This window comes from Choloepus didactylus, chromosome X, assembly GCF_015220235.1.
Source record: "Choloepus didactylus isolate mChoDid1 chromosome X, mChoDid1.pri, whole genome shotgun sequence".
NCBI lineage: Eukaryota > Metazoa > Chordata > Mammalia > Pilosa > Megalonychidae > Choloepus > Choloepus didactylus.
The window spans coordinates 58,044,286-58,069,011 of record NC_051334.1 but is presented as its reverse complement, the minus strand read 5'-3'; the positions used below and the strand labels follow the sequence as shown (position 1 = coordinate 58,069,011).

General features: G+C 38.7%; 1 pseudogene; it reads left to right on the top strand.

Moving 5' to 3' along the window:
* The window catches only part of LOC119522160, a 36,061-nt pseudogene extending 13,478 nt beyond the window's left edge, over positions 1-22,583 (top strand).
* Positions 22,584-24,726: the final 2,143 nt, after the last annotated feature.

Below are 24,726 nucleotides of genomic sequence, written 5' to 3'. Positions count from 1 at the left end.
AGTCGATTGCCCATCTATTTTACTACTTGGTACTCCATGTTCCACTAGCCAACGCCATAAGTCTCTGCGAGTCATATTATTTTGATTGCTGCTTGGAGCCTGTTTTCCATTATGGTAGCCATGCCCACCTTGTCTGTGGTGACTAACTGCAGCCACTTGGCTTCTACCGACTTGGGACCCGATTATCGCCATTGTGTTTAAGGATTCCAGCTCAGTGACAGCAGTTCCTATAGTAATATCTGACCTACAGAGAAGGGCAACTACAGAACTCTTCAGGCATGATGGAGCTAGTCTCACAAATTTATTCCTTACAGTCCTGGTAAAAAAGTGTGTCCTCTGGGCATTCCAGGGCTGTGTGAGCAGGTCTTCCATGATAAATCCATTCTAACATTCCAATCTCTCTAAGCCTTTGAATCCCCTCCTCCACATTGTACCAGGGCAGTTCTGGCATTTCAACCTCTGGTAATGCCAGCCACCTTTTGATCCATGTTTCAGCCAGCCACCCGAACTGTTAACACCCTTTCCAACTCCTTGAGCTACAACATTGAATGCAGAATCTCTGCTTAGTGGACCCATATCAGTAAATTCAGCCTGATCCAACCTTACATTCCTTCCACCATTATCCCACACCCTTAATATCCATTCCCACATATATTCCCCTGGTTTCTGTCTGTATAAGTTGGAAAACTCATACAATTCCTTTGGAGTATAGCATACCTCTTCATGGATCATACTTTGTATCTCACTCTTTGGGGCTTGTTGGAACTTGAGCCTAGTTATAGGTCTTGAAGCAAAAACTGGTGGTGGGGGTGGGTCATGAAAAGAGTTAGAATTATCCTTCAAGCCATTCACCTCAGGACATTCTGTTGCATTTTCATCTCTTAAAACAGGATTAATCTCTCCAGACAAAGGAGTGAGGGCTGCTTCCTCAAGGGAAGTGATTACAGGATTAGCAGGCATTGAAGAGTTAATCTCCTTAGGTGGGAGTTGCATGGCAGGCTCCTTAGGGCAGACTGGAGGTGGGGAAGCTGTTTCCCCAGTACAGCCTTCTACAGGTAAATCTAACAATGACTCAGTAGAATCCAGGGCTCCAATGTCCTCACTGCCATTATTATCAATCCATATGTCCCCATCCCAAGTTTCCAGATCCCATTCTTTTCCAATCAATGCCTTTACTTTAACAGCAGACACACTGAGAGGTTGAGATTTTAGTTTACATTTTAAATCCGCTACTAGCACAATGAGAGACTGCATCTGGTTTTCAGAAGCTTCCAGGCTGCAAGCACAGGAAATAAGATTTTCTTTCAAGGCACACATAGAAACCTTTACATCTGTCATACGGCATTTAAGTTTTGAATTTGAAGCCTTTAGCTCATCCCTTTCTCTTACAACTTTATCCAAAGTATCTAAGAGCAGCCAGCCAACATCATTATACCTCTTAATACTGCAAAACTCTGTGAAGGTGTCGAAAACACTGTCACCCAGAGCTTTGCTTCATCTCTAGAGTATGATTAGGAGAATCAAACAGCACTATTTTACGTATTTCCTTTGCCAACTCATGCCATGGACTGTCAGTGCCCTCTCGATTATTGGAAATAGAGTCATTAGTGCCTCTGAATCTAATCAGAGTAGAAAACAAATTGTAAAAGCCCATTTTAAGATTCTGTTCCTCAAGAACCACTCCCAGTACCAAGTTGTGTTAGTTAGGGTTCTCTAGGGAAACAGAATCAATGAGAGGTGTCTCTGACTAGCAAATTGTAAAAGTGACTCATGCAGCTGTGGGTATGCATGAGTTCAAATTCTGTAGAGCAGTCAGCAAACTGTCAACTCCAAGGAAGATGTCCGTTGAACTCCTCAGGAAATGAACTGGAATCTTCGACGAACATGTTCGATGAACTCTTCAGGAAACAATCCAGCAACTTCAATGAACTCCTCAGGAAATGCTTCACAGGGCAGCTGAAGAAGAAGTGAAGGTCCTCTATCTGTCTGGCTTATAAGTCTTCAACTGATTAATTGGATTAAATCCAGCCAATTGCATTCTCTCATTGTGGAAGGCATGCCCTTTGATGAATCATCAGTCACAGCTGCAGTCAATTGACTGATGATTTAATAAACCAGCCTGTTGGTATATTAACCAGCCTCAAACATCCTCACAGCAATTGTTAGGCCAGTGTTTGCTTTACCAGACAGCTGGGTACTATCACCTGGCCAAGCTGACACATGAACCTAACCATCACAAAAAAACACACCACCATGTGAATTCCCAAGTGACAGAGAACCCAAGGAACCCCAAGATAGCCAGCAGCCAACCCCAGAATGTCTCAGTCTTAAAAGACAAAGCATTGCCTTGCAGATGTCTCAACTTTGGAATACTTCTAGTCTTAAAACCATGAGCCAATAAATTCCCATTGTTTAAGTCAATCCATTGTATGGTATTCATTTTAGTAGGGAAAACTAAGACATATACATACGTAGATTACATATATGTATACATACCTATATAACCACCACTCAGATAAAGATATAGGATCATATGGTATTATTCTTCTGTATCTCTTCTTTCACTCAACATTATTCCCAAAATCATCCATGTCTCAGCCATTTATCCTTTTTTATTGTGGAATAGCATTTCATTCCATCTTGTTTTGAAGACTTACCTATTGCATAGTCTAAGGGTAGATCAATAAAGCATTTAAAAAATCTAATTTTCTTTATTGTCTATCCAAAATTTTAGTTGCTTAAATCATGAGGGTCATTCTTTCCAAAATGGAAGCCCATTACTTTATTATTAGATTTGGAAATTTTGTTTTCTTAATTTCATGTAAAGTGCTATGAAAACAGAGCTTCAAGTACCCATCCAACCACAGTGCCACTCTTGGTCCCCTTGTATAGAGAACTTCCCCACTGTTCTAGTTTGCTAATGCTGTGGAATGCAAAACACCAGAGATGGATTGCCTTTTATAAAAAGGGGGTTTATTTGGCTACACAGTTACAGTCTTAAGGCCATAAAGTGTCCAAGGTAATGCATCAGTAATCAGGTACCTTCACTGGAGGATGGCCAATGGCATCCAGAAAACCTCTGTTAGCTGGGAAGGCAGGTGGCTGGCATCTGCTCCAAAGTTCTGGTTTCAAAATGGCTTTCTCCCAGGACGTTCCTCTCTAGCAAGCTTGCTCCTCTTCAAAACGTCACTCACAGCTGCACTCAGTTACTTCTCTCTGAGTCAGCTCATTTATATGGTTTCACTGATCAAGGCCCACCCTGAATGGGTGGGGCCATGCCTCCATGGGAGTATCCCACCAGAGTCATCACCCACAGCTGGGTGGGGCACATTCCAAAGAGACACTCAAAGAAGTTTAATTGAAACTGATAATGTCTGCCCACACAAGATTACATCAAAGATAATGGCCTTTGGGGGACACAATATATTCAAACTGGCACACCCGCTGTGAAGGATATCAAACAGTGTTTGAGTGCAAACAGAAGGCATTAGTGTGGATTCAATTGGCCCAGAAAAACATCTTCAATGAAGTATAGTATGAGGTAATCAATGAAGGATTTGGGGAGGTGATCAAGAGCAGAGGAGGTATAGTAGTTAAAGATAAGAGCACAGGCAAAGGTAAAGAGGAACTCAATGTTGAGGGGATAAGTGGAGATAATAAGTGAGGGGTCAGGCCAACATGAATTGTGGAACTAGAATCTCTGATCATCCAAGATAATTTAATTCATACCAACACTATGGTTCCCCTACAAGATGTTAGGGCTGAAAGGCAAGAATCTGAGCATTTCATGGAAAATGCTTCTGAAATCAGCACATTTATCCAATATGGCACCAAGACTGAGACTGGAACTGTAATGGAGCATGAGTCAAGGCCTAGGTAAAAGAGTAGAAACAAGCCCCAGAAAAAACTAATTAAGGAAGTCAGACACCTAGACAGCTTAAGATAATGAGCCATACTAGGAAACACAAAAATATGGAGCAGCCAAAGGAACAAACTGATAGTTCAGCTGAGATACAGGAGTTGAAGCAATTATGACAAAATCAATTCAATGAACTGAAGGAAGAACTGATTGGAGATGTTCAAACAAATCTAAATCAGTTCAAAAATCAAGTCATTGAACTGAGGGAAGACATAGCAAAAAAGAAGGATATAAGAAGTGCACTGGATGACCATTACAAAGAATTCATAAACTTGAAAAAACAAATGACAAAACTTATGGGAAAGAAGACCATAATGGAGGAGATGAAAAAGACAATGGAGGGATACAACAATAGATTTAAACAGGCAGAAGAAAAGATCAGTGAATTGGAAGACCAGACATCTGAATTCACACACATGAAAGAGCAGATGGTGAAAAGAATGGAAAAATATGAGCAGGGTGTTAGGGAGCTCAGTGACAACATGAAATGCACAAACATGCATGTTATGGGTGTCCCAGAGGGAGAAGAGAAGGGGAAAGGGGAAGAAAGAATAATAGAAGAAATAATCACTGAAAATTTCCCAACTCTTATGAAAGACAGAAAATTAGAGATTCAAGAAGTACACCACACCCCAAACAGAATAGACTCCAATAGACGTACTCCATGACACACACTGATCAGATTGTCCAATGTCAAAGACAAAGAGAGAATTCTGAAAGCAGCAAGAGAAAAGCAATCCATCACATACAAGGGAAGCTTGATAAGACTATGTATATATTTCTCTGCATAAACCAAGGAGGCAAGAAGACAGTAGTATGATATATTTAACATACTGAAAGAGAAGAACTGCCAACCAGGAATTATATATCCAGCAAAACTTTCCTGCAAAAATGAGGGAGAGATTAAAATATTTTCAGACAAAGAGACACTGAGAGAGTTCATGAATACAAGACTGACACTACAGGAAATACTAAACAGAGAGCTACAGACTGATAAGAAAGGACAGGAAAAAGAGGTTTGGAGAAAAGTGCAGAAATGAATATTATCAGGAAGGGTAAAAAGAGAGAGAGGAAAAAGTTAGACATGACATATAAAATTCAAAAGACAAAATGATAGAAGAAAGTACTGCCCTTACAGTAATAACACTAAATGTTAATGGATTGAACTCCCCAATAAAAAGACAGACTGACAGAATGGATTAAAAAACAGGACCCATCCATATGCTGTCCATAAGAAACTCACCTTAGACACAAGGACAAAAATAGGCTGAAAGTGAAAGGTTGGAAAAAGATATTTCATGCAAATAGCAACCAGAAAAAGGCAGGAGTTGCTATATTAATATCAGACAAAGAAGACTTCAAAAATAAAACAGTTAAAGGAGGATTTAAGATGGTAGCATAGAGAGGAGTGGAAGCTAAGTAGCCCCCCTGGAACAATGAAAGAAAACCAGAAACAGCTAGTAAATGATCCAGATTAACTGCAGGGGAGGACAAACATGACCATCTACTCATCATACACCAACCTGAATTGGGAAGAATGTCTGAGATCACAGCATAAAATCTGTAAGTAAAAACTGCAGATCCAAGTTGGAAGACCCCTCCCCCACAGCCCAAGCTGCAAAGCCTCCTAGTGCCAGAGAGAAGCTCTCTCCCAGCAAGTGAATACAACTCAGCTGAGCTCCAATTGGGGGTTTTAATTAGTGAGTGTGAATTCCTCACTATGAGCTACAAATCCCCAAAAATCAGACAGAGGCTTTTGGTGATGATTGACCTTGGAGAGCTGGAGGATTGCCACAGACTAGCTCTGAAGGGGACTTTCTGTTCCTTTTTCAGCTCAGTGGAGAAAGCCTCAGCCATTTTCAGTCCCCAGTGCTCTGACTCAAACAAGGTTGGAGATAGCACAGGCAGATAGAGACCATTGAAATGTTAATGACCTCCCCCTTGGGTGTCTACCTTTTCTAAGAGGAAAGGGATGGGCCCAGCTCTACTACCCACCTTCCATTCAGAACCAGACCCCAGAGCATGGGGGAAAACAGCCACACCTCCTTAACGCTTGTCAAGAATTACTGGCTACCCCCTGAGTACCTCTTTGTTGCTCAGATGTGGCCCTCTCTCTCTCTAACTGAGCCCTCTTGACAGGTGAACTCGCTGCCCTCCCCCCTACGTGGGACCCAACTCCCAGGGGTGTAAATCTCCCTGGCAATGCAGAATATGACTCCCGGGGATGAATGTGGACCTGGCATCATGGGACTGAGAGTATCTTCTTGACCAAAAGGGGGATGCAAAATGAGATGAAATAGTTTCAGTGGCTGAGAGATTTCAAATGGAGTCGAGAGGTCACTCTGGTGGACATTCCTATGCACTACATAGATAACACCTCTTAGGTTTTAATGTATTGGAATAGCTAGAAGTAAATACCTGAAACTACCAAACTCCAACCCAGCAGTCTGGACTCCTGAAGACAATTATATAATAATGTAGATTAGAAGGGGTGACTGTGTGATTGTGAAGACCTTGTGGATCACAGCCCCTTTATCTAGTGTATGGATGAGCAGAAAAATGGGGATAAAAACTAAAGGACAAATGGGGTGGGATGGGGGGATGATTTGGGTGTTCTTTTTTCAGTTTTATTTTAATTTTTATTCTGGTTCTTTCTGATGTAAGGAAAATGTTCAGAGATAGATTGTGGCGATGAACGCATAACTATGTTATCATACTGTGGACAGTGGATTGTATACCATGGATGATTGTATGGTGTGTTTCAATAAAACTAAATTTAATAAAAAAAAAAAAAAAAGAATTACTGGCTAACAGGTGCCACCTGCTGGGCAGAATAACACAGTGACCTGAGGCCTCACAGGGTGTTCCAATTTTCTAAGACACACCCTCAGGGAAGCTGGATACTGAATATTTCTTCCCTCTGGGACCTGAGCCTGTTCTGGTCTGGGAAAACCTGATTGGGGTAACCAAGGAAACCATGCCTAGACAACAGAAAATTACAACCTACACTAAGAAAAACAAAGTTATGGCCCAATCAAAGGAACAAACTTACATTTCATTGGAGATAGAGGAACTGAAACAACTAATAATAAGTCAACTCAAAAAGTTTAGGGAAGCTATGGCAAAAGAGCTGAACCATATAATGAAAACACAGGATGTACATAAGGTAGAAATCGAAAGTTTGAAAAACCAACTGGCAGAATCTATGGAAATGAAAGGCACAACACAAGAGAGGAAAGACACAATGGAAGCAAACAGCAGCAGATCTCAAGAGGCAGAAGAAAACACTTAGGAACTGGAGAACAAGGCACCTGAAAGCCTATGCACAAAAGAACAGATAGAGAAAAGAATGCAAAACTATGAACAACACCTCAGGAAGTTAAAGACAAAATGAAAAGCAAGAATTTACATGTCATTGGTGTCCCAGAAGGAGAAGAGAAGGGAAAAGGGGAAGAAGCAATAATAGAGGAAATAAGGAAAATTTCCCATCTCTTATGAAAGACATGAAATTACAGATCCAAGAAGTGCAGTATACCCCAAACAGAATAGATCTGAATAGGTCTATGCCAAGACACTTAATAATCAGATTATCAAATATCAAAGATAAAGAGAGAATCCTGAAGGCAGCAAGAGAAAAGCGATCTATCACACACAAAGGAAGCTTGATCACACTATGTGTGGACTTCTCAATAGAAACCATGGAGGCAAGAAGGAAGTGGGGTGATATATTAAAGATACTGAAAGAGAAAAACCACCAACCAAGAATCTTATATCTGGGAAAACTATCTTTCAGATATGGGGGAGAGCTTAAAATATTCTCTGACAAACAGATGACGACAGAGATTGTGAACAAGGTACCTGCTCTACAGGAAACACTAAAGGAAGCACTGCACACAGAAAGGAAAAGACAGGAGAAAGAGGTTTGGAAAACAATTTTGGGAGATAGTAGCACAGCAATGTAAGTACACTGAACAAAGGTGACTGTGAATATGGTTGAAAGAGGAAGGCTGGAACCTTGTGGGACACCAGAACAAAAGATGAAGGATAAAGACTGGGACTGTGTAATTCAGGGAAACCTAGGGTGCTCAACAATTGTAATAAAAGGTACAAATATGTTTTTACATGAGATAGAACAAGTGAGTGTCAACATTGCAAGGCGTTAAAAATAGGGTGGGATTGGGGGGAAATACAATCAATGCAAACTAGAGGCTAGAATTTACAGAAACATTGTATTATGCTTCCTTTAATGTAACAAAGTCAATATACCAAAGCTAAATGGATATGGGGGTGTGTGGTATAGGGGAAGGGTATGGGACTCTTGGCATTGGTGATGTCTGACTCTTTATTCTACTTTAGATTAATACTATCTTTCCTTTTGTTGCTTTCTAGCTATCAAGTTATGTTTTTTTATTTGTTTGTTTTTCTCTCTCTTTTCTTTTTCTTTTGCCTCTCTGCCTTCTTTGACTCTTCCTCCATCTTGTGGAAGAAATGGAGACATCCTTATATAAAGAGTGGCGATGGTGCTCAATACATAAATATGTGACTGTACAGGAAAACAATTGTTTACTTAGGACAGAATGTATAGTGTGTGAACAAAACCATCTTAAAAGAAATGGGTTGGTGAAGAAACCTTGAGGACACTATATTGAGTGAAATAAGACAGACACATAAAGGCAAATATTGCAGGATCTCACAGATATGAACTAATTATAATATGTAAACTCATAGACATGAAATATAAGTTACCAGGATATAGAAATGAGGCTAAAGAATGGGGAGCAGTTGCTTATTATGAAGAGGATGTTCAACTAGGGTGAATTTAAATGTTTGGAAATGGACAGAGGTGATGGTAGCATGTTATGAGAAAAACTAACAGGGCTGAAAGATTTATGAAGGTGGTGGAAAGGGTGAGCTCAGTGTCACATATGTCACTAGAAGGAAAGTGTGAGGTTAAAAGATGAGAATGTATACAACAGTGAATCTTGTGGTGGACAATGTCCGCGATTAACTATAAAAATATTAGAAATCTCTCTCTTGAACTAGAACAAATGTATGTCACTATAACTAGAAGTTAATTATGGAAGGCATATGGGGAAAAATATAACTATTACAAACTATATACTACAATTAGTAGTATTTTAACATTGTTTCATCAATAGTAACAGATGTACTATACCGAAACTATGAATCAATAATGGAGGGGGGCATGCTTAGGGGTATGGGAGGATCTGAGTTTCCTTTCTTTTTGTCTTTATCTCTTTTCTGGATTAGTGAAAATGTTCTAAAAATTGAAAAAAAAAATAATTGTATTGATGGATGCACAGATGAATGTTGATGGCATGGGCAATTGATTGTACACTTTTGATCATTGGATAGTCATATGGTGCCTGAACAATCTCAATAAAAAATTTTTAAAAAAGTAAAATAGTTAAAAGAGACAAAGAAGGACACTACATATTAATGAAAGGGTCAATTAATCAAGAAAACATAACAATCATAAACATTTATGCACCAAGCCAGAGTGCCCCAAAATTCATGAGGCAGACACTAAGAACACTGAAAGAAGAAATAAATAACTTCATAATAACTGTTGGAGACTTCAATACATCACTCTTATCAATGAATAGAACATCTAGACAGAGGACCAACAAGGAAACGGAGATGTTGAATTGTATGATAAATGAACTAGACTTGACAGACATTTATGGAACACTACTCTCCACAAAAGCAGGATACACATTCTTCTCAGGTGCTCATAGTACATTTTCTAGGATAGACTACATGCTGGATCACAAAACAAGCCTCAACAAATTTTAAAATATCGATATTATATAAAAAAAAACACAATCTCAGATCATAATGGAATGGAATTGGAAATAAATAACAGGCAGAAGATTGGAAAATTGACAAATACATGGGGACCAACCAACACATTCTTAGAAAACCAGTGGGTAAAGGATGAAATTACAAGATAAATTAGTAAATACCTTGAGGCAAATGACAATGAAAACACGGCATATCAAAAACTTATGGGATGCAGCAAAGGTGGTGCTGAGAGGGAAATTTATTGCCTTAAATGCCTAAATTAAAAGAGAAGAGAAAACAAAAATTAAGGAATTAACTGTCCACCTGGAGGAACTAGAGAAAGAACAGCAAATAAACCCCAAAGCAAACAAAAGGAAAGAAATAACAAAGATCAGAGCAAAATAAATGAGACTGAGAACAGGAAAACAATAGAGAGAATCAACAAAACCAAAGCTGGTTTTTGATAAAATCAACCAAATTGATAGACACCTAGCTAGGCTAACAAAAGAGAGAGAGAGAGAGAGAGAGAGAGAGAGAGAGAGACAGACAGACAGACAGGGAGGGAGGGAGGAAGGGAGGGAGGGGGAGGGGGGGAGGGAGAGAGTGGATGCAAATAAATGCAATCAGAAATGGGAAAGGAAATATAACTACTGACCCTGCAGAAATAAAGGAGATAATGAGAAGATACTATGAGCAACTGTATGCTAATAAACTGGACAACTTACACAAAATGGGCAACTTCCTAGAAAAGCATAAAGCCAACAATGACCCAAGAAGAAATAGGGGACCTCAACAAACCAATCACAAGCAAAGAGATTGAGTCAGTCATCAAAAAGCTCCCCAAAAAGAAAAACACAGGACCAGATGGCTTCACTTGTGAATTCTACCAAGCATTCAAGAAAGAATTAATACCAATCATATTTAAACTCTTCAAAAAAATTGAAGATGAGGAAAAGCTACCCATCTCATTCTATGAAGCTAACATCACCCCAGTACCAAAATCAGACAAAGATACTACAAAAAAAGAAAATTATAGGTCAATCTCTTTAATGAATATAGATGCAAAGCTCATCAACAAAATACTTGCAAATTGAATCCAGCTATACATTAAAAGAATTATACACCATGACCAAGTGGTGTTTATTCCAGGAATGCAAGGCTGGTTCAACATAAGAAAATCAATTAATGTAATGCACCACATCAATAAATCAAAGGAAAAGAACCACATGATCATCTTGATCAATGCACAAAAGGCATTTGAAAAAATTCGACACCCTTTCTTAATGAAAACATTTCAAAGGATAGGAATAAAAGGGAATTTTCTCAATATGATAAAGGCAATATATGAAAAACCCACAGCTATCATCATACTCATTGGGGAGAGACTGAAAGCTTTCCCTCTAAGATCTGGAACAAGACAGGGATGCCCACTGTCACCACTTTTATTCAAAATTGTGCTGGAAGTTCTAGCTAGAGCAATCAGGCAAGAAAAAGCAATAAAAGGCATCCAAATTGGAGAAGAAGTAAAACATTCACTTCACAGATGACGTTTCTGTATGTAGAAAATACAGAAAAATCAATAGCAAAGCTATTAGAACTAATCAATGAATACAGCAAAGTGGCAGGCTACAAGATCAACACACAAAAATCTGTTGTGCCCTTATACACAAGTAATGTGCAACAAGAGGAAGAAATTTAAAAAAAATTCCATTTACAACAGCAACCAAAAGAATCAAGTATTTAGGAATAAACTTAACCAAGGCCACAAAAGACCTATACAAAGTAAATTACAAGAAACTGCTAAAAGAAATCAAACAGGACCTGAAAAAATGGAAGAACATACCATGTTCATGGATTGGAAGATTAAACATAATTAAGATGTCAACTCTACCTAAACTGTTTTATAGATTCAATGCAATACCAATTAAAATCCCAACAACTTACTTTGCAGAAATAGAAAAACCAATAACAAATTTATTTGGAAGGGCAAAGTGCCCTGAATAGCCAAAAAGATCTTGAGAAAGAGGAACAAAGTGGGAGGTCTCACACTACTTGACTTTGAAGCATTTTACAAAGCTACAGTGCTCAAAACAGCATGGTACTGGCATAAGGACAGAGATACTGACCAATGGAATTGAATTGAGTGTTCAGAAACAGAGTCTCACATCTATGGACAATCGATCTTTGATAAGGCAGTCAAGCCAAATCAACTGGGACAGAGCAGCCTCTTCAATAAATGGTGCTTGGAGAACTGGATATCCATTTCAAAAAGAATGAAAGAGGAATCCTACCTCACACCTTACACAAAAATTAACTCTAATTGGATCAAAGACTGAAACTATAAGACTCTTAGAAGAAAATGTAGGGCACTATCCTAAAGTTCTTATGATAGGAGGTGGTTTCCTAGACCTTACACCCAAAGCACGAGCAACCAAAGAACAAATAGACAAATGGGCTCTCCTCAAAATCAAACACTTTTGTACATCAAAGTTCTTTGTTAGAAAAGTAAAAAGGCAGCCTACACAATGGGAGACAATATTTGGAAACAATGTATCAGATAAGGGTTTAATAACCCAAATATATAAAGGAATCCTACAACTCAACAGAAAGACAAACAGCCAAATTTAAAAATGGGCAAAAGACATGAACAGACACTTTTCTGAAGAGCAAATACAAATGGCTCAAAAACATTCGAAAAAATGCTCAATTTCACTGGCTATTAGAGAAATGCAAATCAAAACCACAATGAGATATCATCTCACACCTACCAGAATAGGCATTATCCAAAAAACAAAATTACAAGTGTTGGAGAAGATGTGGAGAAAGAGGCACACTTATTCATTGCTTATGGGAATGTAGAATGGTGCAACCACTCTGGAAGATAGTGTGGAGGTTCCTCAGGAAGCTAAGTATAGATTTGCCATATGACCCAGCTATTCCATTGCTGGGTATATACTCAGAGGAACTGAAACTTAAGATGCAAACAGACATTTGTAAACCAATGTTTATTGCAGCATTATTCATGATTGCCAAGTGATGGAAACAGCCCAAATGTCTATCAATGGATGAGTGGATAAACAAAATGTGGTATATACACATGATGGAATATTATGCAGCTATAAGACAGAATGAAGACATGGAACATATAATAACATGGATGAACCTTGAGGACATTATTTTGAGTGAAATTAGCCAGAAACAAAAGGACAAATACTGTATAGTCTCACTAATATGAAATAATGAGCAAACTTTGAGAGTTGAAAGCTGATAATGCAGGTCACCAGGATATGGAAGGAGGGTAGAGATCAAGCATTTGATGAAGGACTACAGAAATGTACAGCAGGATAGATTGTTTAGATCCAGAAATAGATAGCATAATACTGTGTAATGGTAGCACAATATTGTAAGTACATGGAACAAAGATGTCTGTGAGTAAAGCTGAAAGACGTGGGATAGGGGAATGTATGACACCAGAGGTAAAGATAGATGATGAAGACTGGAACTGCATAACTTGGCAAAAACTGGAGTGGCCAGTGACTGTTGCTAAATATACAAATAAAAATGTTCTCACATGTGGGAGAACAAATGAATGTCAACCATCCATGGTGTTGAAAAAGGGATGGTATTTGGGAAAAACATAATCAAAGCAAACTGGAGTCTATGGTCAAAAGTAACATTTCAATATGCTTCCATTAAATGTAACAAAGGCAATATACCAAAGTTAACTGTGTATGAAAGGGGGATATAAGGGAAGGGTATGGGATTCTTGGTAGTGATGTTTTCTGTCCTCGCTATTGTATTGCAGACATTTTTTTCTTTTTATTATATTTTTTATTATTCACCAAAAAAACCTTTTTCATAATTATCAATGTGTTCAAGTGCTGACTGTGGTGATATATGTACAGGCAGAAGACTTGAACAAGCAGAAGAAAGGATCAGTGAATTGGAAGTCCAGACATCTGAATTCACACACATATTGCATATGTGATGATGCCATGAACAACTGATTGTACACTGTGGATGGTTGTATGTTATGTGACTATATCTCTATAAAGTTGTAGGAAAAAATATCAATAGAGGTAAAAGTGCTGGAGAAAACATGGAGAGAGGGATGTACTTATTTACTGTTGATGAGAAGGCAGAAGGGTGTAGCCTTTCTGGAGGTCACTGTGGTGGTTCCACAAGAAGCTAAGTATGTGGGGCCATAAGGTCCTACAACCTCATTATGGGGTATATATTTGGTAGATCCAAGAGCAGAGAGATGAATGGATATTTGCACGTTGGTGTTTATGGAGGCAGTATTCATGATTTGCAATGGGTGGAGGTGGCCTAAGGGTACACTGACTGAGGAACAGAATGGTAAACTGTGGTGTGTGCATACAATGGAATATTGAGCAACTATGAGAAGAAGTGAAGCTGAGAGACAGGCCACGAGGTGAATGGATCCTGTAGACAGCATGTTGAGTGAAATATGCCAGAAACAAAAGCAAACAGTATAATTCCTCACCAATATGGACTAACTACAATATGTAAACTCAGAATTGAATCTTAGAGCACAGCCTAACAGGGAAATGATTATTGTAATGGTCATTAGATTCTAAGCTCTTCCAGCAGTCAATCCCATTGCTGATTGTAATGGGTATCCCCAAACTCTGAGATGTTGATCCTTTAATGTATAATCTGATTGGTCTCTGGAACATGGGGCATCTGTTTTACACCTGAAACTCAGAGCTAGAGCTTGGCAGATATGAATATCAGTATTAACGCATACAGCATTGTTAAAAAAACAAAGCTGAAATACAGTCCAGACTTCAATTAGCAATATGAATAAACAGATCTGGTTAAGACTAGAGCAAATCAGGCCAAAGGATAAAAGTTGAAACTGACTGTGTGTTAAAACTTCAACTTCCATGTGAGACCAAGGGAAGAGATGTTTATTTGGTGTAGGATCCATATTTTCTAAACAATATAACTTCTACAGTCAGTTTGTTCAAACAGTACAATTACATGGAACTTTGAATAAGAAGTGAGCTACAGTAGGTCTGTATAAATTAGAATGAAATAGCAACACATACTAAAGTAATTTAGGTGGAAAATAAAAATATATATTCAGGGGCCCCCTGAAGAGCTGGGGGAGGATGCAGAGGTGTTGTACTTCCTCACCTGTACTGATGCTGATGTTCTCACAAACATTGGGGACTTATGGGTTGATGTGCTGAGCCCTCTGTCTTGGGGCTGGCCCCTATGAAGCTTGTTGCTGCAAGGGGAGGCTAAACCTGCTTATAATTGTGCCTAAGTTTCTCCCCCTGAGTGCCTCTTTGTTGCTCAGGTGTAGCCCTCTTTCTCTAAGCCAACTTTGTGGGTGATCTCACTGTTCTCCCCTGTATGTGGGACCTGACCCCCAGGGGTGTAAATCTCCCTGGCAATGCAGGATATGACTCCTGGGGATGAATCTGGACCCAGCATCATGGGATTGAGAACATCTTCCTGACCAAAAGGGGGATGCAAAATGAAACAAAATAAAGCTTTAGTGGCTAAGAGATTTCAAATGGAGTTGAGAGGTCACTCTGGTGGACATTCTTATGCACTATGTAGATAGTACATTTTAGGTTTTAATATATTGGAACAGGTAGAAGTAAATACCTGAAACTACAAAACTCCAATCCAGTAGCCTTGACTCTTGAAGATGAGCGTATAACAATGCAGCTTACAAGGGGTGACAGGGTGACTGTGAAAACCTTGTAGATCACACTCCCTTTATCCAGTGTATGGATGGATGAGTAGATAAATGGGGACAAAACTAAATGAAAAATAGAGTGGGATAGGGGGGTGATTTGAGTATTTTTTTATTTTTATTTTTTATTCTTATTCTCATTTTTTCTGGTGTAAGGAAAATGTTCAAAAATAGATTAGGGTGATGAGTGCATAACTATAACATGGTACTGTGAACTGTTTATTGTACATCATGGATGATTGTATAGTATGTGAATATACCTCAATAAAACTGAATTTAAAAAAAAAACAGTAGGAGAAGAATATGGAGCCCTCACTAGCACATACAACAAGACCTCCCTGGCCCAGTGTGAGACAGCCTGAACTCCCATTCCACAATATCAGGGAGCCAGTAACCCATACACACACACTGGGGTGCCTGTATGTCAGTGCCAGTATATCAAGTGGCAGACATAAACATTGACACAGGATCACCCTCCCAGAATTTGCCCTGCAGGCAGAGACAGCTTACAGATAGCTTAAGCAAGGTAGGAAACAATAAATTCAAAGCGGCCTTGGGCTAAGGATTACCTGATTAAAGTCTTAAAATAAGCATCTGGGAGGGGGAAAAGTCTATTTTCTAGGGAGTAGAGGGTGCATTCAAATTCCTGTAAAAAGGTTAATTCCTAAGGCCAGAACCATGCATAAGTCTGGGATAAGATTAAGGCTCAAAGAAGACAGAGAGGACCCTGCACTTCACATTCACCTCAGGTTAATCTTGATAGTAGGGCAAAGCTCTGAAGGGGACCACCAGCCAACATAAAGTCAATTTGCAAAGAGTCTAAAAGCTGTTTTTTGCATTGGTTGGTTTGTTTTTGTTACCTCCTGGCACTCAAGAAAATCTCTTTCATCTCGTTAAATGGATACAAACTTAAGGAACAGACAGCTCAGGGAATAAATACCACAGTTTTCACTTAAAAATATTAAAAGGTACAGTGTAAACAAAAGATTACAAGACAGAGAAAGACACAGAAAATGAAGGCCCACCCAAAGCAACAAGATGAAAATCCAGAAACCATCAATGAGGAAGACAGACCAGGCTTTGAAAATACCAAACTTTTTAAAAAGTTTCTCAATATGCTTAAAGATATAAAGGAAAACACAGAGAAAGAACTAAAGGATAACATGAAATCAATGAGTGAACACTATGAAAACCTCAATATGGAGATAGATATTCTTAAAAGGATCCAAACAGAAATACTGGAGTTAAAGACAAAAATACTTGAAATGAAAAATTCCCTAGAGAGTTTCAACAGCATGTAGCAGCTGGCAGAAGAAATAATCAGTGAACTTGAATACAAGGAAATTGAAATGATTCAGGCTGAGGAGCAGAAAGAAAAAAATAATTTTAATATGGATCAGAGACAAAGAGACTCGTGAGACATGATCAAGGGTACCAATACTCCCACTATGGAAGTATCAGTAGGAGAAGAAAGAGAGAAGAATGTAGAAAAAATATTCAAACAAATAATGGCAGAAAAGTTCCCAAATTTAATGAAAGATATGAATATCTATATTCAATAAAACCAACTGACTCCATACAGGATAACCTTGAAGACTACCATGCCCAGATACAAAAATGTCAAACTGTTGAATGCCAAGGACAAGCAGAGATTCCTGAAAGCCACAAGAGAAAAGCAATATGTTATGCATAAGGCAGCCTCAATAAGATTAAGTGCCATTTTCTCATCAGAAAACATGGTAGCAAGAAGGCAGTGGGATAAAATATTAAAAGTGCTGAAAGAAAACAATTGCCAACCAAGACTGTTTTGTCCCATGAGGCTGTCTTTCAAAAATAATGGAGGGTTTGAGACATTCCCAGATAAACAAAAGCTGAGAAAGTTCATCTCCACTAGCCCTGATCTACAAGCAATGCCAAAGGGTAATTATAAGTGCTAGTATTAGTCTACTGTATTTTTGGTTTGTAACTCCACTTTTTTTTTATTTCTAACAGATTCTAAAATGCATATGCATAAAAATTAGTGATAAATCTGTGGTTTTGGAGATACAATGTATAAAGATATAATTTGCAAAATATACAACAAAACATGGGTCATCGAGAGGTATAGAAGCAGTGTATGTGTATGCTACCTAAATTAACCTAGAATCTAATAAAAATAATTGATATAATCCCAAAGTGACTTGGGCAAAGAATAAAAATATATTTGCAGGCCCCCCTGAGGACCTGAGGGAAATGCAGAAGTATTGGAGTTCCTCACCTGGATCTGGACTGATGCTGATGTTGTCACAAACATTGAGGACTGGCAGTTTGATATGCCGAGCTCTCTATCATGGGATTTGTCCTTATTGAAGCTCATTAATGCAAAGAAAAGGTTAAACTTGTATATAATTGTGCCTAGGAGTCTCCACCTGAGTACCTCTTTGTTGCTCAGATGTGCCCCCCCCCCCCCCCAGTAAGCCACCTAGGCAGGTGAACTCACTGCCCTCCCCATCACATGGGACCTGACTCCCAGGGGTGTAAATCTCCCTGGCAATGAAGAAGGTGACTCCCAGAGATGAATCTGGACCCAGCATTGTGGAATTGAGAATATCATCTTGACCAAAAGAGGGATGCAAAATGAAACAAAATAAAGTTTCAGTGGTTGAGAGATTTCAAATGGAGCCAAGAGGTCACTCTGGCGGACATTCTTATGCACTGTATAGATAACATCTCTTAGGTTTAATGTATTGGAGTAGCTAGAAGTAAATACCTGAAACTATCAAACTCCAACCAAGTAGTCTGGACTCTTGAAAGACAATTGTATAACAATGTAGACTACAAGGGGTGACAGTGTGATTGTGAAACCTTGTGGATCACACTCCCTTTATCTTGTGTATGGATGGATGAGGAGAAAAATAGGGACAAAAACTAAATGAAAAATAGGTTGAGATGGGGGATGACTTGGGTGTTCTTCTTTACTTTTATTTTTTATCCTTATTCTGATTCTTTCTGATGTAAGGAAAATGTTCAAAAATAGATTGGGGTGATTAATGCATAACTATATGATAGTACTATGAACAGTTGATTGTACACCATGGATGATTGTATGGTACGTGAATATATTTCAATAAAACTGAATTAAAAAAATAATTGTTATAGATTTAGGATGTTCAGTTTAAACCTCAGGGTAATCACAAAGAAAATATATGAAAATTATATACAGAAGGAATGAGAAGGGACACAAATTGTTTCTATACAAAATATCAAATAAATATGAAAGTAGGTATTAGTGTAAGAATTGAGGGGTAAGAAGAGTATAAGACTTACAAAAATGAAGTAGGAAAATAGCAGAAGAAAGTCCTGCATTTTCAGAAGATACTTTAAATATAAATGGATTAAACTATCCAGTCAAAAGGCAGAGATTGGCAGAATGGATAAAAAAGCATGACCCAACTATATGCTGTGTACAAGAGACTCAACTTAAATTCAAAGACACAAGTAGGTTGAAAGCGAAAAGATGTAAAAAGTATACTATGCAAATAGTAGCCAAAGGAAACCAGGGGTAGCTATGCCAGTATCAGTCAAAATTAATTAGTCAATAAATTTTAAAACAGTTACAAGAAAAACAAGAAGGTCACTATATACTGAAAAAGTGGTCAATTGAACACGGAGATACACCAATTATACATATATATACACCTAATGACAAAGCCTCAAAATATATGAAGCAAATACTGACAGATATGAAAGGAGAAGTAGATGTACTACATTAATAGCAGGAGACATCAATTTGACACTTTCAATAGTAGGTAGAAAATTTAGACAGAAGACCAATATGAAAATAGAAGAGTTGAATGGTGCTATAAAACAACTAGACCTGTTTATGAGATATAACAAAGGCAGTGCTGAGAGTGATATTTATGGCTCTATATGCTTAAATTATAAAAGAAGAAAGGTCTCAAATCAGATAATTAACCTTAGAAATGGAACACTTCACCCAAAAGCAGCACAATATGCATCCTTCTGTAGTTAATTTCAGTCATTCTCTAGGATACACCATAATTTAGGTCACAAAATAGGTCTCAATAAATTTAAAAATTATTTTAAAATATTGGAATCATACAATGCATCTTCTCCAGCAACAGTGACATGAAATTAGAAATCAATAACAGAGGGACAACAGGAAAATACAAAAACATGTATTTTTTACATGTTAAACAATTGATGGGCCAAACAAGAAACCACAATATAAATTAGAAAATATGCTGAGGCCAAAGAAGAAAACACAACATACAAAAATTTATGAGATATAACAAAGGCAGTGCTGAGTGATATTTATGGCTCTATATGCTTAAATTATAAAAGAAGAAAGGTCTCAAATCAGATAATTAACCTTAGAAATGGAAAAACTAGAAAAAGAAGAGAAAACTAAACCCAAGCAAATACGACAAAGGGAATATCAATGATTAGAGCAGAGATAAATTAAACAGATAATTAATAAACAATAGGTAGAAGTAGTAAAACCAAAATTCACCAACCTTCATCTAAAATGACAGGGAAAAAAAGAAGAGGACACAACTAAAATCAGAAATGAAAGGGGGCATTACTACCAACACCACAGAAATAAAAAGAATAATAAGAGGATTCTATGAACAACCATACACCAACATATTAGATAAACTAGATGAAACAGGCAAATTCCTAGAAACACACAAATTGCCTACACAACTCAAGAAGAAATAGTAGATGTCAATAGACCAAAAACAAGTAAAGAGATGGAATCAGTAATCAAAAATCACCCCACCAAAGAAAAGCCCAGGACAAATGACTTTTCCTGGTGAATTTGACCAAACATTCCAGGAAGAATTAATACCAATCCTGCTTGAAGTCTCCCAAAAAACTGAAAAGGAAGGAACACTCCCTAACTCATTCTATGAGGCCAAAATCACTGCCACATGACAACCAGATAATGATACCATGAGGGAAGACTATTAAAAATCTATAAACCTTATGACTATAGATGCAAAAATTCTCAAAAATACTAGCAAACCAAATGTTAAAGAGAATTATAAACCATGAACAGGAGGAGTCTATCCCAGTTATTCAAGAGTGATTAACATTAACAGAATCAATTATGTTATACACCACATTAATGGAAAGAAGGAAGAAAAACACATGATAATCTCAATTCATGCTGAAAAGGTATTTCACAAAGTCCAGCACCCCTTCTTGATAAAAACATTGAGAGAACTAGGAATAGAAGGACATTTCCCAAGCATGATAAAGTGCATATGTGAAAAACCCACAGCAACATCATTCTCAATGTTGAAAGACTGAAAGCTGTACCTTGAAGATCTGGAACAAGACAAGGATGCCCACTGTCATCACTGTTATTCAAAATTGTACTGAAAGTTCTAGGCAGAACAATTAGGCAAGAAAAATAAATGAGGCATTCAAATTTGAAAAGAAGTAAAAGTTTCACTATTTTCAGATGACATGATCCTATCTTTAGAAAATCTATAAAAATCAACAGCAAAGCTACTAGACCTAATAAATGAATTCAGCAAAGTGGTGGGGTACAGGATCCACACTCAAAAATCACTAATGTTGCATGTGCCATGCATCCTGTGCCATTCTCTGGACCTCCTGGGGATCCCTGCATGGACCCCTGGGCCTCTACTAGCAGGGATCACCCCCATTTCCAGTTCCTGAGAGGGCTGGTGCACTCCACTTGCCCAGTAGCTGTGCTCACTGCAGGAGCGGGACCCTGCCTGGGCTCACAGCACCAACAGAAGAGTGATCTTTGAAAATATGTATTTGGAAGATAGTTATATTGTATTGAATGCCTTGTGTTGTGCTGCCATCAAAAAATCTGGTTACGCTCTGAGGAGGCCTGCTACCACTGCAGGACTGAACACCACAACCCTGAGATGAGTGTCCAGCCTGAGGAGGAACACTGTGAATAGATACACAATGATCAAGCAGCTTGGGAATGGAACCTATTGTTCCACCATGCTGGGAAGGAGCACTGAGTCTGGGGAACTGATTGCTATTAAAAAGATGAAAAGAAAGTTTTGTTCCTGGGAAGAATGCATGAAAATTTGGGAGGTTAAGCCTTTAAAGAAGCTCAACCATACTAATGCAGTAAAATTAAAAGAAGTTATCAGGGAGAATGATCATCTTTATTTTATCTTTGAGTACATGAAGGAAAACCTTTACCAGCTCATTAAAGAAATAAATAGTTTCCAGAGTCTGCTATAAGGAATATCATGTATCAGATATTGCAAGGACTGGCATCTATTCACAAACATGGTTTCTTTCATCAGGACTTAAACCTGAGAACTTCCTCTACATGGTATTAGAAGCTGTGAAAATTGCAGACTTTGCCCCAAGAATCCAATCTAGACCTCCATACACAGACTATGTATCTACCAGAAGGTACAGGGCTCCAGAGGTCCTCCTGAAGTCTCCAGCTACAGCTCCCCCATTGACATCTATGCCATGGGCTACATCATGGCTGAAGTGTACACTCTAAGGCCACTCTTCCCTGGAGCCAGTGAAATTGATATGATAGTCAAAATTTGCCAAGTGTTGAGGACACTGAGAAAAAGAGAAGCTGGCCTGGGGGCTACCAACTTTCAAATGCTATGAACTCCTACTGAACCCAGTATGTCCCCAATAATTTAAAGACTGATTCCAAATGCTAGAAGTGAAGTAATTCAGCTCATGAGAGACATGCTCCAGTAGGATCCCAAGAAATGACCAACTACTAGTCAGGCACTTTGATATCCTTACTTCCAGGTTGCTACCCACTGGGCAGCACCACACAGAGCCTTCAGGATTCAGGAAAACCACAGAAAGACATCCTGGAAAGGCAGGCCTACCTCCCCACATAAAGCCAGTCCCTCCTGCCCAACCCCCAACCAAACTGCACACACAGATTTCCTCACAACATCAAGCCAGTCAGCCTCCTCAGCATTTTGTGTATCCCTACAAAGCAGAGGCCTCCAGGAGAGATCACCTGAGCCACCTTCAAGAGGACAAGCCAAGCCTATTGCTTTTCCTATCCCTTCACATCAAGAGTCCTCAGTCAAAAATCCTAGCTGGCCTGGAGCACAAGAATGGCAAGATCAAGCCAGAGAGTAGGAGAAGATGGCGTCTTGTTTCCAAGTCAACAAAAGATTCTGATGTTTGGGCTGTGTTGGATGACTTGGGTTTCAGTCCATCCCTCTGAAAAAACAAGGAAAGACAGAGCAACAAGGCTTTCTGAAGATTTGAGGGTACTTTGGACCTGAAGCCCTCCAAACATGTGGGTACAGGGAATAGTGCACCCACCCAGACTTCACATCAGAGGTGAGACACAGCAACCGTGGGACACAGCAACCGTGGGACCTGCAGCCAAGCAGCACTACTTGAAGCATTCTCAATAGTTGCCTGGAATAAGTATATGAAATGGTATACTCCTGAATCCAGGCAAGGATTTTCTTCCATCTAATCCATGGTCTAATTCTGGTTCATCTGGAAAATCTTCAGGGACAGTATCAGTAATCAGCAAAATAAATTCAGTTGGCTCTGGCTCTACAAGTTCTACTGGACTGACTGGAAATTACATCTCTTCCTTTTTATAAAAAGAAATTGGTTCTGCTGTGCAGAGGGTACACTTTGGCACCTAGTCCAGAGCCTACCCCTGGTTATTCTTCCCTGAAGACTGTGAGACCTCATCCTGGTTGACCTTTCTTCCACACCCAGCCTAGAAGCACTCCTGAGTTGATGCCTCAGCCCCTGGCTGCCCAGCCAGTGCACAAAAGGACCATCTGGGCTTCCAAGTATGTGTCCTGGTGATGACTGCTGGAAGCCCTTTGCTGGGGAAAGTGGGACACTTTCCCTTGGCTGATCATGGTGTTCTACCTGTGAGAAACATGAAGACAGTGTAAAAACACGCAGTTTATAGTTATCTTCTGAACTAAGACATTTCAATATTCTTTTCTAAAGCTTTTTAAATATTCATTTGAATGCAATATCCTCTTTTGTCCAAAATTATTTCATTCTAAAACTGGTTTCCATTAGTTTCTTAAAAGCAGCATTTTGTACATGTAGATTACGTTTTAGCATTTTATACAGTCAACTTTGTAGTGAACTTTTTAAAAATTAATTGATCTTCCTTTGGGGTACCAGATAATATTTTATACAGATTTTTAAAATGTAATGAATTTGATGTAATAGTGCAACAAGGGTGCAATTTAGGCTTATGTGATAAAGGGTTATTTTCTCAATGTGCTTGGATATTTGTGAAGGGGTTAAATTTTGAATGTAGCTGTTGTGTGAGGTGAATCATGGGAGGAAGGAAGGAAGAGACACAAACTGATATAGCATAACTTTACAGAAGAAAATTTATTGAATTAACAAGACTACAAACATTTATCATTAATGACATGATAGTTGAAAGTAAAGCAGTCTGTCCAGTAGACAAAGGAAAGGAAAAGAAAAACTCACCAAACCAGGGAAAGCCCCCACATCTGATACTACTGGCTGGGGAAGTCCCACTCTTCAGCCAATCACAGTCCCGGTTGGCACATGGTCCCAGGCAGAGCGTCCCCTCCTGGTTAAGACCTTCAACCTTTCCTGAGACCCAGGCCAGTATTTATGGCAACTTGTCCAGGAGTAGAAGTGCTTTGCTGCACATCTCAAGGAAGGGCTAATTCCCTAGGGTGATCACAAGACTTCCTTATCTTAGTTTCACCAGCATGTTTGCAGGGGGACATCTAACCCCTGGTGGAGGTACACATGATCTGTTAACTATTATCAAGACTACTGGGCACTCTGTTAAGCTTCAGTGACTTCCTTTGTTATACATATCTTCAGTCCTCACTCCCTTGTAGACAGACTGGCACCTGCTAACATGCAGAGCAGCTATCTGCTTATGGTTCATGTTGGTTTGATCCACACATTACACTTTCTACAATTTCTAACACAGTAGCACATTCGATACATCAGGCTTTCATAGCACTAGAAAATTGTTCTGTTTTTCTCAATATCACAGTATTAGTTTGATTTTTTAACACCACTGTGCTGTTCTAAAAGTTCTAGCTATTATGTAATTTGCTTTGGGTTTTTGGGGGTTTTCCTCCAGATGAAGGAACTCTTAAGTAAATACTTTTTGAAATTTTTACAACACCCTTTAAGTTAGTTTGAGATATCCAAATGAAACCAAGATTAATCATACAGCATCTCATTTCATGTTCTTCCATTTTTGAAATCAAATTGTAGAGGAACCCTCAAAAGTCAAAGC